At 54.3% G+C, this 10621-nt stretch overlaps 1 non-coding gene across 1 annotated transcript; it reads left to right on the top strand.

The window, feature by feature from the left end:
* The first annotated feature begins 3179 nt into the window (after nt 1-3179).
* TRNAI-UAU lies at nt 3180-3273 on the top strand. The gene is made up of 2 exons: nt 3180-3217; nt 3238-3273. It is a non-coding gene; the product is annotated as a tRNA-Ile (tRNA).
* Nucleotides 3274-10621: the final 7348 nt, after the last annotated feature.

The raw sequence follows: 10621 nt of genomic DNA on the forward strand, positions 1-10621 counted from the left end.
TTGTTGGAGTTGAAATCCAATAGGGTTCCCCTGCACAGGTTTGAATCCTCCTCACAGCGAGGCCTGTGTTTTAGCCAGTCCCTCACCTGGGCAATACCTCTGTACAACCCCCTGAGACACTCAATTCTCTCCCCACCCCATGTAAATCCTGTTCTGCTCCTTTCATAGAGATGCCTGGGTCACCACCTCACACTGTGTCCCTGAGGGGTCAGGCAAACTCTCAGCGCCTGAACTGTCTGCCACTCACCTGGTGCCCCATAGATCAGCCATAGCCCTGGTTCTGCTCCTCTCTCTAGGGTGTGAAAGGAGCCAAGTCAGCGACTCCATGGGAGCTACAGGGCTGCAGAACCAACAGAGCAAAAATAGGTGCTCAGCGCCCACTGGCAGCCAGCTCCCCCCCCCACCCCACTACAGGCCTTGCTGACAAGCTCCTCCTCTTCCCCTTCAGCACTTCCCACTTGCCAGTGATCAGCTGTTCAGTGGGGTGCAGGAGGCACTGGGCGGGGGAGGGGGAGGAGCAGAGATAGAAAGAGGTGGGGGAGGGAGAGGAATGGGGCAGGAAGGTGCAGGGCGGGAAGAGATGGGACAGGGGTGGAGTGGAGGCAGGGCCTGGGGAGGAAAGGGGGGGAGTTGTTCGGGGATGGCCCTGAAGGGAAGCACTGACTATCACAGTGACAATATAACTGACCAGCATTGCGGGGGAGACTGAGGGAGATCTGCACTCACCAGGTCTCTTCTCTCCCCCACGGTGAGCCAGACACTGCTCTCTCCTGGCTCTCACTCTAGCAGCTGGATGCCAAGGAGCCATTTCCCCACAGGAAGTGCATTGAGTGCCCCTGTGGTGCTGGGGGGCTGGCGCTGCTGCTGCTGACTGTGGGGCCGGCGGGGGGCTGATGTCTGCACAGACTCTCAGCTGCCAGGCCGGAGGGGGCACTTGGGACCTTACCAGACTGGCTCAGTGAAGATGGGGGGTTGACAGAGCAATACAGACGCTCTCCAGAGCACAGAGCAGAATCCGCCCATGCAGCCAGGCAATGAGCCACAGCCTGGAGCCGAGGGGGAGGCGGCAGCTGCTGTTCCGGCTCCTCAGGGACAGGCCCTGTCAGCCAACAGCCACTTCTTACTCCCCACAGCTAAGGGCGCCGGGTTCCTCCGGTGGGGGTGTGGAGCAGCCGTTCGTTTTCCTGTTCGCACTCCTCTGCGGTGTGAAAATCGGGGAGGGGAGGCAGAAGCCCCACTTCCCTCCCGAAATGACGCCCAGTGGGGGAAGCCAGGACAACAGGGTGGGCGGCAAGTAGTGGCCAGACTCTCACCGCCAGGGTCTAATCTAGCTCAGGGTCCAGCTCAACTTCCTCCCCACACCACTGGCCCCCAGTCCCCTTCCACCGCCAGGTCAACCCGGGCACTAGGGCAGGAACGGGGTGAGGCAGCAAGTCAAGCTGAGCAAGGCAGGCAAAAGCGAGTCTTGTGTTCATGGGCCACTCCCAATGACGTCCTTTTTGTGTGCAACTGCTGCAAAAACCTCCCGGGCAGAGAAGCAACAGGCCCAAATAGTCCCCAACAGCTGCCTAAGTAGCTCAGTTGGGAGAGCGTTAGAGTGATGATCCAAAGATCCCTAGTTTAATCCCAGGTTTTGTTGGATTATTCATCCCTCTTTGCCCAGTGGTGGCTTGTTTTCTGGGAGCACAGCAGTGCCTGCACCCAAGGTGAGTCCCTGAGCTTGGGCTCTGCAGTAGGAAAAGATACTGGGCTTCTGCCCCTAGTTGGCTGACTGACCTTTAACAATGAGGGACGGGAGCTGTCTCTCCTACAGGAGTTATTGGTGGACCCAACATGGCAGGAAGAGAGCAAGGCAGGGTGACCCTCAGGAATGGTGCCAGAGGGGCTGCTGGGCAGTGACAGGCAGGAATAGGGGATGAAAACTCTTCTGTGCAGCTGAGCAAGGGCAGTACCCTGGAAGGGGCATCTGTGAAAATGGCCTACATTTAGGCGGCCTGGCTAGCTCAGCTGGCAGCACCTCTGGCTCTTACTCTGAAGGTTGAAGTTACAATTCCCTGTTTGGGTGCTTGGGGCTCCTCTTCAACAATACAACACACAATGTGCCTAAGCCCCCACCCAGTAACCTGGGGAAACTAACCCTGGCCACTGGGTGCCTCTAAGAGGCGATACTTTCCCCACTCACACACACTGAGTGTAGAAAAGAAACTTTAAGAAAAAGGAGGAAAATCACCTTGTATTAACTTGGGAAAACACCACAATCATAACACAACACTATGAGCAAAACACCCGCCCCACAGCGCGCTGGGCAGTGGCCTTTTGCCTCGGGCTCCTAAATCCAGACACCAGAAGCTCTTTGGATGTGCCCCTCCCTTCACTGCACCTCACCCACAGCTGCTGTCCTGGGTCAGTGAAAACCCAGAGTTCACCTCTCACCTCCTGGGGGGAAAGCCCCTTTCTCCCTCCGCTGTCTGGCCACATTGCCGGCCACTTGCCGTTCCCCCCTGTCACCGCTCTGCTGGCCACCCTCTCTGCTCTGGGATGTCTTGTGGTCCCACCAGGAGCGGAACAGGCTCCCTAAAAGTAGTGGACACCAGAACCCAAACAGTAGCCCCATCCCTTCCACTCGAGGCCACGCCCCTGCCCCACCCCTTCTCCCCAAGACCCTGCTCCTGCGCTGCCTCTTCCCCCATGATCCCACCTCCTGTTCACTGCTCTCCGTCCCCTACCCACCCTCACTCGCCCTTACGGTCATTACAAAGTGGCAAGGCAGAGCCCTCCCATTTTAAAAGTCCTGGGGTGTTGTTCCCCCCCTGTTCAGGCACCTCTGGGGCCCTGCACGTCACACAGCTCTCCCTGATTTCAGCTGTTAGTGAGGGAGCCTCACTGCTAGCGCAGACTGGGCAGTTTGTTGCATGAGAGACACTGTCCCAAAGCAGGACTAATGCTTAGAGCTGGTTATCAGTGATTTCAGATCCGTTGGTCTGCAGCAAGACTCTCCATTGAGTTATTACACAGGGAAGAACAAAAGGGTGAAATGGGGCCTGGAACCCTTAAGAAGAATCCACCCCACCAAGTACAACACTTGTCGCTACCTGCTCTCAACCGCACTGAGAATGTTTTGGGGTCACCCCTCGCCTGTATCAACCTAGGGGGGTCTCAGAAAATCTTAATTAATAGGTGCTCCAGTGGCGCAATTGGTTAGCGCACAGTACTTATAGGGCAGTGCTGAGAGGAGCTATGCTGAGATTGTGAGTTCAAGCCTCACCTGGAGCACTGGTTTTCATTAGCCAAGTGGCATCACCCCCTCATTTGGCCCTGTGGAATGTAGAATTCCAGCCCTGGGACACTGAGGCAGGGGAGGAGTCAGAAATGCCCCCTTCACTTATTACCTGCTCTCCAGAGCACAGGTGAGAATCTACAATCCTTTCTCCCCACCCAGCCCATGTGCCAGGATCCCTCAAGCAGAGCCTGGAGTCCTGCCCCTGGCATCTGTACTATTGACAAAGACTTAGTGACAGGGACAAAACACTCAAATCCCGCCTGGTGCGGGGAGCCAGGTTTGCTCTTCAAATTCTGTCGTTGGTACATTTCCAGGCCTGGGAATGTCCCACAACAGCATTGAATGGGAAGCTGCCTGCAGAACAGTGACACTGCACAGAGCTCCTGTGGAGGAGGGGTGGGAATTAGTAACATTTTGAGGATCGTTTGGGAAATGAGCCTTTGCTGACAAGGTTTGTCTCTGTTCATATTTCACCTTCAGGTGTTATGTTGAGGGATCTTTAGTATATTTTTGGGAGGTTAATAACTATCTCCTCAACTTTATTTACTCAACTTAAAAATTGGTGTCACTTGATTTTGCATCTCCTGTGACAATGCAACTGACACGTGTGGCTTTCTACAGGGGGTCATGATGTTAAAGTTGGGGAATTCAGTCTCTGTACTTCTGGGGGGGTGGGTTGCTTTTTTACAGCTGCCTCACTGCCAGGCACACCGGGCTGTTAGCTGCACCCACTGTCCTTGCCAGGGGCCCCTGCTGAACCCTGGGCGGCTGCACTGCCGTGCTGGGATGACTCTGCAGGGGGAGAAGCTGCTGTGGAGCAATGTAGAGCAGGTGCAGGAAGGAGACGAGGTCACTATTCACATTCTGAACTGCACAATTTTCCAAATTTGGGAATAGATTCATAGACTTAAGGTCAGACGGGACCATTATGATCATCTAGTCTGACCTCCTGCACAATGCAGGCCACAGAATCTCACCCACCCACTCCTGTAACAAACCCCTGACCTATGTCTGAGTTACTGAAGTCCTCAAATCGTGGCTTAAAGACCTCAAGGTGCAGGGAATCCTCCAGCAAGTGACCCGTGCCCCATGCCGCAGAGGAAGGCGAATGTCCAAGAACAATTCTAGGGGAAGGTGAACGCAGAGCAATGACACTGGAGATGCCCAGACCTCCAATGGGGGCAGCGTGGAAATTAATAATGGGAAGATCATTTGTGAAATTAGTCGTCACTGACAAGATTTGTCTCTGTTCCTATTTCACGCTATGGTGTTAGTTAGAGGAATCAGGACAGATTTTTACTATATTGATTAAACACTTAATTTTATTTACCCAAGCCAAAAACTCAGTGTCACTTATTTTTTCTCTGTCCTAGCAAGAATGAATTGAATTTCGTGACTTTCTGGAAAGTGCAGCGAGATTAAATGTGGGAAATTCAGTCTCTGTGTTTGTGAGCTGATGTTTTCCTCTCACAGGTCAGTGCCTGCATTGAAATACCAAGAGGGATCTAAGGGCTGGTGTACGCTGGGCACTGAACTGGCAGAGCGACGTCTCTCAGGGTGTGAAAAACCCCCACCCCAAACCCATATAGTTAAGGTGACCTAAGCCCTGGTTAGATAGTGCTAAAGAAAAGGAAGGATTGTTCTGTCCATGTAGCTATTACAGTGATGGGAAAATCCCTCCAGTCACTGTCTACTCCAAAGTGCTATAGCAGTGCCACAGCAGTGTTTTAAGTGTAGACAGAGTGAAACTAGATCTGGTGCCAGTTTGCACTCTGGATGCTCGGGCGCTAAGACTACAGTAATAATAACAACAGTGCAGTGCTTGCATAGTTGGCAGGGTTTGAACCTGGGCAGGGAGACGCCAATGGATTTCTAGTCCATTACCTTAACCACTCAGTCACAACTACTTGACATACATTTGTTTCACTACATGATGATTCTGTCCTCACTGAATAGTCACTTCAAATTGCTCAGACCAAGCAGCAGCGGTAGAGCTGCCGCCGAAGCGCCACTGATCGGGGTAGAGCTGCGCCCCTCCACTTTGCGCACCCGAGGCAAGTGCCTCACTCGCCTCGTCTATGTAACGGCGCTGCAAACTCCATCCCAGAGCCTGCACCCCAGAACCCCTCCCCCACCCAAACTCCCTCCCAGAGCCTGCCCCCCAGAACCCCTCCCCCACCCAAACTCCATCCCAAAGCCTGCACCCCAGAACCCCTCCCCCACCCAAACTCCCTCCCAGAGCCTGCACCCCTCCTGCACCCCAGTCCCCAGCCCCAGCCCAGGGCCTGCACCCTAGACCTCCTCCCCCCACCCAAACTCCCTCCCAGAGCCTTAGGCAGGTGAGGGGTGGAGTTTTGGGGGGCGGGTTCTGGGCAGTGTGAGTGACATTATTGGCCCACTGGGAGGACTGGAGGACTGGCCCTGGCCCTAAGGTAAATTGTGGTTGAGACCCTGCTTTAAGGGATTGGAGCAATGCTGGAGAGACTGACGGGCAGGGAGCTGGGGAGCTGTGTGTGCCCCAAGGAGAGTTGTTGTTGTGCTCTGGTGACACAGAGCGGGGGTGGGGAGTTTGTAAGCTGTGGTGTTTGTATAGAGATAAAGTTTACTAACCCCCAGGTTAAAAACTGTTCATGCTCTGGGCTATACATGACACTCTCTGTTGAGAGTATAGATCAGCGGTTGAATGTTTCCCTGCATGATAATGGGTTCCTAATGCCCTCCCTGGTCCGAGCTCCAGCACCTTCTGTACTCGCACCGTGAATGTGAAGAACAAGACTCCAACCCCATCATTCTTCCCTGGCCCGGAGGACCAGAGAGATGGGCCCATCCACCAATCACCCTCTGCCCATCGTCCTATCCCAGTTTTGACCTCCAGACTCACAGCTCTAGCAGTGCCCCTCACTCCCGACCCACAGCCCCCTGGGCTCCCTGCTGAGCTCCCCAGTCACTGCGCTGCCGGTGCCCCTCACTCCCGACCCGCAGCCCCTTCTAGCCCAGTCCTGACCTCCAGACTCACAGCTCTGCTGGTGCCCCTCACTCCCGACCCGCAGCCCCCTGGGCTTCCCCAAGCTCTACTGGTGCCCCTCACTCCCGACCTGCAGCCCCCTGGGCTCCCTCCAGCTCTGATGGTGCCCCTCACTCCTGACCCGCAGCACCCTGGGCTCCCCACTGAGCTTCCCAGTCACTGTGCTGGTGGTGACCCTCACTCCCGACCCTCAGCCGCTGCTATCCCAGTTGAGGCTAATCATCTAGTGGAACAAGCTCTGCAAGGGACGTGGTTAATTCCCCATCACTGCCCTGTGTAAATGAAGACCGCAGCTCTTGCTGCAAGACACCTGGTGTGTGGGTGTCCCTGTTCCCCCTTCAGAACCTCTGGTACATGGTGCTTCCCTCCTCCCAGTTCAAGATCCCCATCATGTGGGTGCTCCCATCCAGGATCTCTGGTGGGTGTCTCTCTCCCCCACCCCATGAACTAGCTCCAGTGTGTGGTTTCCCCTGCATGCCCCCATCTGGGATCTGTGGGTGTCTCTGTGCCCCTTTTCAAGATCTGTGTTGCTTGGGTGCGTCACTCCCCCCAAGTCAGAATCCCCAGCGTGTGGGTGCTCCCATCCCCCCCTGCAGGCTCTGCGGGGGGTGTCTGTATAAAAAGAGACTGTGTCTCACTGAGGCTACTCTGCAGGGGCTATTCACAGGTGCGATCCCACTACTGATCAGCAGAGGAGTTTTGACCTGCTCCGTTTCCAACCTGGGCCGGTTCACCCCTCCTTAGGCAACCTGGAGACCCCAAGCTTCCCTGGGATCACCATATTGATACTGAACTTAGTGCGGACACCTGATGAGCACAGCCCCTTACAGCCCAGAACTCCTGAGCTCAAGCGATCCGCTGGCCTCAGCCTCCCCATGAGCTGGGATCACAGGCACCAGCCACGGGGCCTGGCTTGCTTTGCAGCTGGAGCTTTAAACTCTGCTTGTGAGCTTTGTGCCTTGGCCAGACGGGGACAGCCTGGAACTGGGAAATGCTCCTGCTCCCCCCGCCCCCGTCTCATGTCGAACTGCAGGCGCCGCTGTCCTCCCAGGTAAGATCCCGGATGTTTCGATGCCCCCATCCCCCGTCCAGGTGTCCGGGTACCTCTGCCCCCCATACAGAATCCTGGATGTGTGGGTGTCCGTCCCTCTGCAGAGGATCCCAGAGTGTAGATGCCCTTGTCCCCCCCTACAACATCCTGGGTGTGTGGGTGCCACTCTCCCCCCCGTAGATCTCTGGTGGGTGGGTCCCCAGGGTGTGAGTGCTCCCATCCCCGATACAGGCTGGGGGTATAACTGGCTCTCCTGTCCTGCCCAGGCGGTGCTACAGCAGCTGTTCACAGGGGCAGCAGCCCCACTGTCAACCTGCAGCTTTAACCTGCTCCAGGGGTGACCTGCTTCACCCTCCTGTGGGAGCCCGGGGACCCCGAACTTCCCAGAATCACCTGATTGATGCCGAGCTTAGCACAGACACCGGCTCAGCATGGCAGGGTGCTGCCCTGAGACCTGACAACCAGCTTCCCTCCGCCTCCTGCTGCACAGCGAGGGTCCCACGCGAGAGGCTTTAGGCCCAGTTTGTTCAGGAGTGTCCCAGGCTCCAGCTGTAAACTCTGCTGGTCAGTTCTGATCTTTGGCCACACGGGGGCGGCACTAACGGTCCCATCTAAACGCTGTTTGCGTTCGGCCCTTCGGATCGCAGATTGTAACCCACGGGCAGATCTCTGAGTGCAGCCAGATCCCTCCCCAAACTAAACATTGAAGCAGCAGCTCCCATTGGAAAGATCAGGATTTTTGCCTTTAAAAACAAGGGAAATATCTGCAGCGAGAGACTGAAGAAGCTCAATTGATTTCATTGACTCCATGAATGTTCCTCTGTGTCCCCCTAAGAGTCATGCCCCACATTTTGGAGACCACTGAACCCTACTCGCTAAGCAGGAGCTAGTGATGCCAAAGCCCAGGGAAAGGGAGAACAAGTGCGGGGCCCCCAGCACTGGAGCCATGTGAAGGGGCTGCAGGAGAGGGGCAATGGCTGGTGGCCCAGGGAGTTAAGGGCAAAGGGGGCACAGGAGGGGGCAGGACTTAGGGGTGAAGGAGGTGCAAGGGTTGGGAGTGCAGGAGCTAGTGGTAAAGGGGGAGTGGGGATCGTCCAGGGGCAATGGGGAAGTGCCAAAGTACAAGCTTTGCCCAGGGCACCATTTTCCCTAATGCTGGTCTGAGCAAACAATTGGAAATGACCCTTCAGTGAGACCAGAACCACAGTGTAGAAAAGCCCCTTTGTTAAGTGGTGGTGGCTGAGGGCTTAGGGAGATGGGTTAGAAAACAACAGACACTTGTCTGTGGAGGTTTGATTCTTGCCTGCTGGGCCAGGCTGGGGTGTGGTGTCTCCATGGCTGTACTTCCAGTGTCTGATCTGCCACAGGGAGCCAAGTCTAGACATACTCAGTGGCTCTATGCCAGGGTTCCTCAAACTTCCTTTCACTACAACCCCTTTTTGCCAAAAAACTTACTACATGACCCTAGAAAGACACACCAAGCCCCTCTACACTGAGCAGAGGCAGAGGAGACAAAGCCTGAGCCCTGCCCCAGTTGGGGGAGGGCAAAACCAGAGCTTGAGGGATTCAGCCCTGGGTGGTGGGGCTCAGATTTTGGTTTCAGCCCCAGGCACCAACAAGTCTAATGCCAGCCCTTGCGACCCCATTAAAACAGGGTTATGACCCACTTTGGGGTCTTGCCCCACAGTTTGAGAACCACTGCTCTAGGCTGATGGGAGAGAGTTTTCCTGGGGGTGTAGTTAATCCACTTCCCAAGAGGTGGCAGCTATGTCAGTGGGAGAAGCTATATCGGTGGGTGTGCAAGCTGTGGTGTTTACCACATTTAAGAAGTTTAATCAAACCCCATTTTGAAAACCACCTGTGGTCTGGGAATGGCAAAGGAGCTCGATGAATCAGGGTTTGTCCTTCAAAGTCCTGGACATCACAATTCCATACTCCTGTTGTCATTGGGGATATTGCTCAGTGTTAGAGTGCTTAACTGCCGTTTTCACGTAGTCCTCAGTTCAAACCCCCATGTTCTCTTATAACCTTCTTTCTTTTTTTTTAAAAAGTTAAACATTTTCATTTCCATTCTCCATTATGTTCAGGGGCTCCTCTATACAGGAGTGCTTGATATTAATGTAAACACTCAACATTTTGCTGTCCAAATGCATAAAAACCTAGCAAAGCTGTCCATCACAAAGGCCTTTTGCAGGACCTCAGACTATTGGTCCAAGGTGGTGGGGAGGTGGTGACCTCACAGAGAGATGCTGACATCAGCCAGGCAGGACAGGGGCGAGGGGCCAGGGAAACCTCAGAGACCCCTGTGGCTTTGCTTCAGCAAGTCTCCTTCTCCCGGTCTCTCTTTGAGGACTGAGAGAGTATTCGGGTTCACGGACGTGAGTGCCAGGAGGAAGCTTCTTTGAGTTTTCTCCTTCCCTTTTCCTGATTTTACTAGAAAACAGCCATCCCTGTTTAGAAGGTTGAAGCCTCCTCGAGGTTTGAAACCTGTTCAGTCTGATCCATCTGGTGACAGTTGAATTCTAGGCATGGAAAACACGAACTTAAGGAGGCAGAATTTTATTCCGCACCTGGGATTTTGTCCCTTAGAATCACTGGGGTCATTAGGGTTTGTCCTTTCTGTTTCACCTTTTCCTCCATCCATCCATCCCTCCCTCCTTTCTCTTTGTCTCTTGCTTCTTTTGTCCTTTCACCTGTTCCCCTCCCATCACCAGGAGCGGTGTGTGTGTGTGTGTGTGTGTATGTGTGTGTTGCGGGGGAGTGCTCTGCAGCTCCCACTGTGGGAGGTCCACCCAAAAATGTGGGGCTGAAATAGTGCTCGGGCAGTGATCCCCACCGGTGACCTGGGCTATCCTTTGGGCTCTCTGGTGAGAACCCTCAGCCTCCCGTCTTCAGTCTCTACCCTGATTGGCTGAGCAGGGGGTTATTGACAGGGAGGAGATTCAGGTCCTTGTTGTTCTCTTTTAAGACCAAGGAAATAAGTCATAGCCACTTATATGTTTGACAAATTTTGCTGCTTTGCTGCATTAATGGTCTCTGAGCAGTTCATGATTCTCTCTAACATTGCAGTTCTCCTCAAATACTTGCTGAATAATTACTGTGAACTGTTGTTGGTGTGGAGCTCATCTGAGAGCACTTTATTCAGGTCATTCAGTGTTTGAAATTCATGATCTGATGGTTAGTTTCAAAATCAGGGCTCTTGGGTCCTATTCCCAACTCTGCCACTGGCTGACTGTGTGACCTAAGACAAGTCAATTCTCCTTTC

The sequence above is a fragment of the Mauremys reevesii genome, linkage group 12, assembly GCF_016161935.1.
Source record: "Mauremys reevesii isolate NIE-2019 linkage group 12, ASM1616193v1, whole genome shotgun sequence".
Lineage (NCBI taxonomy): Eukaryota > Metazoa > Chordata > Testudines > Geoemydidae > Mauremys > Mauremys reevesii.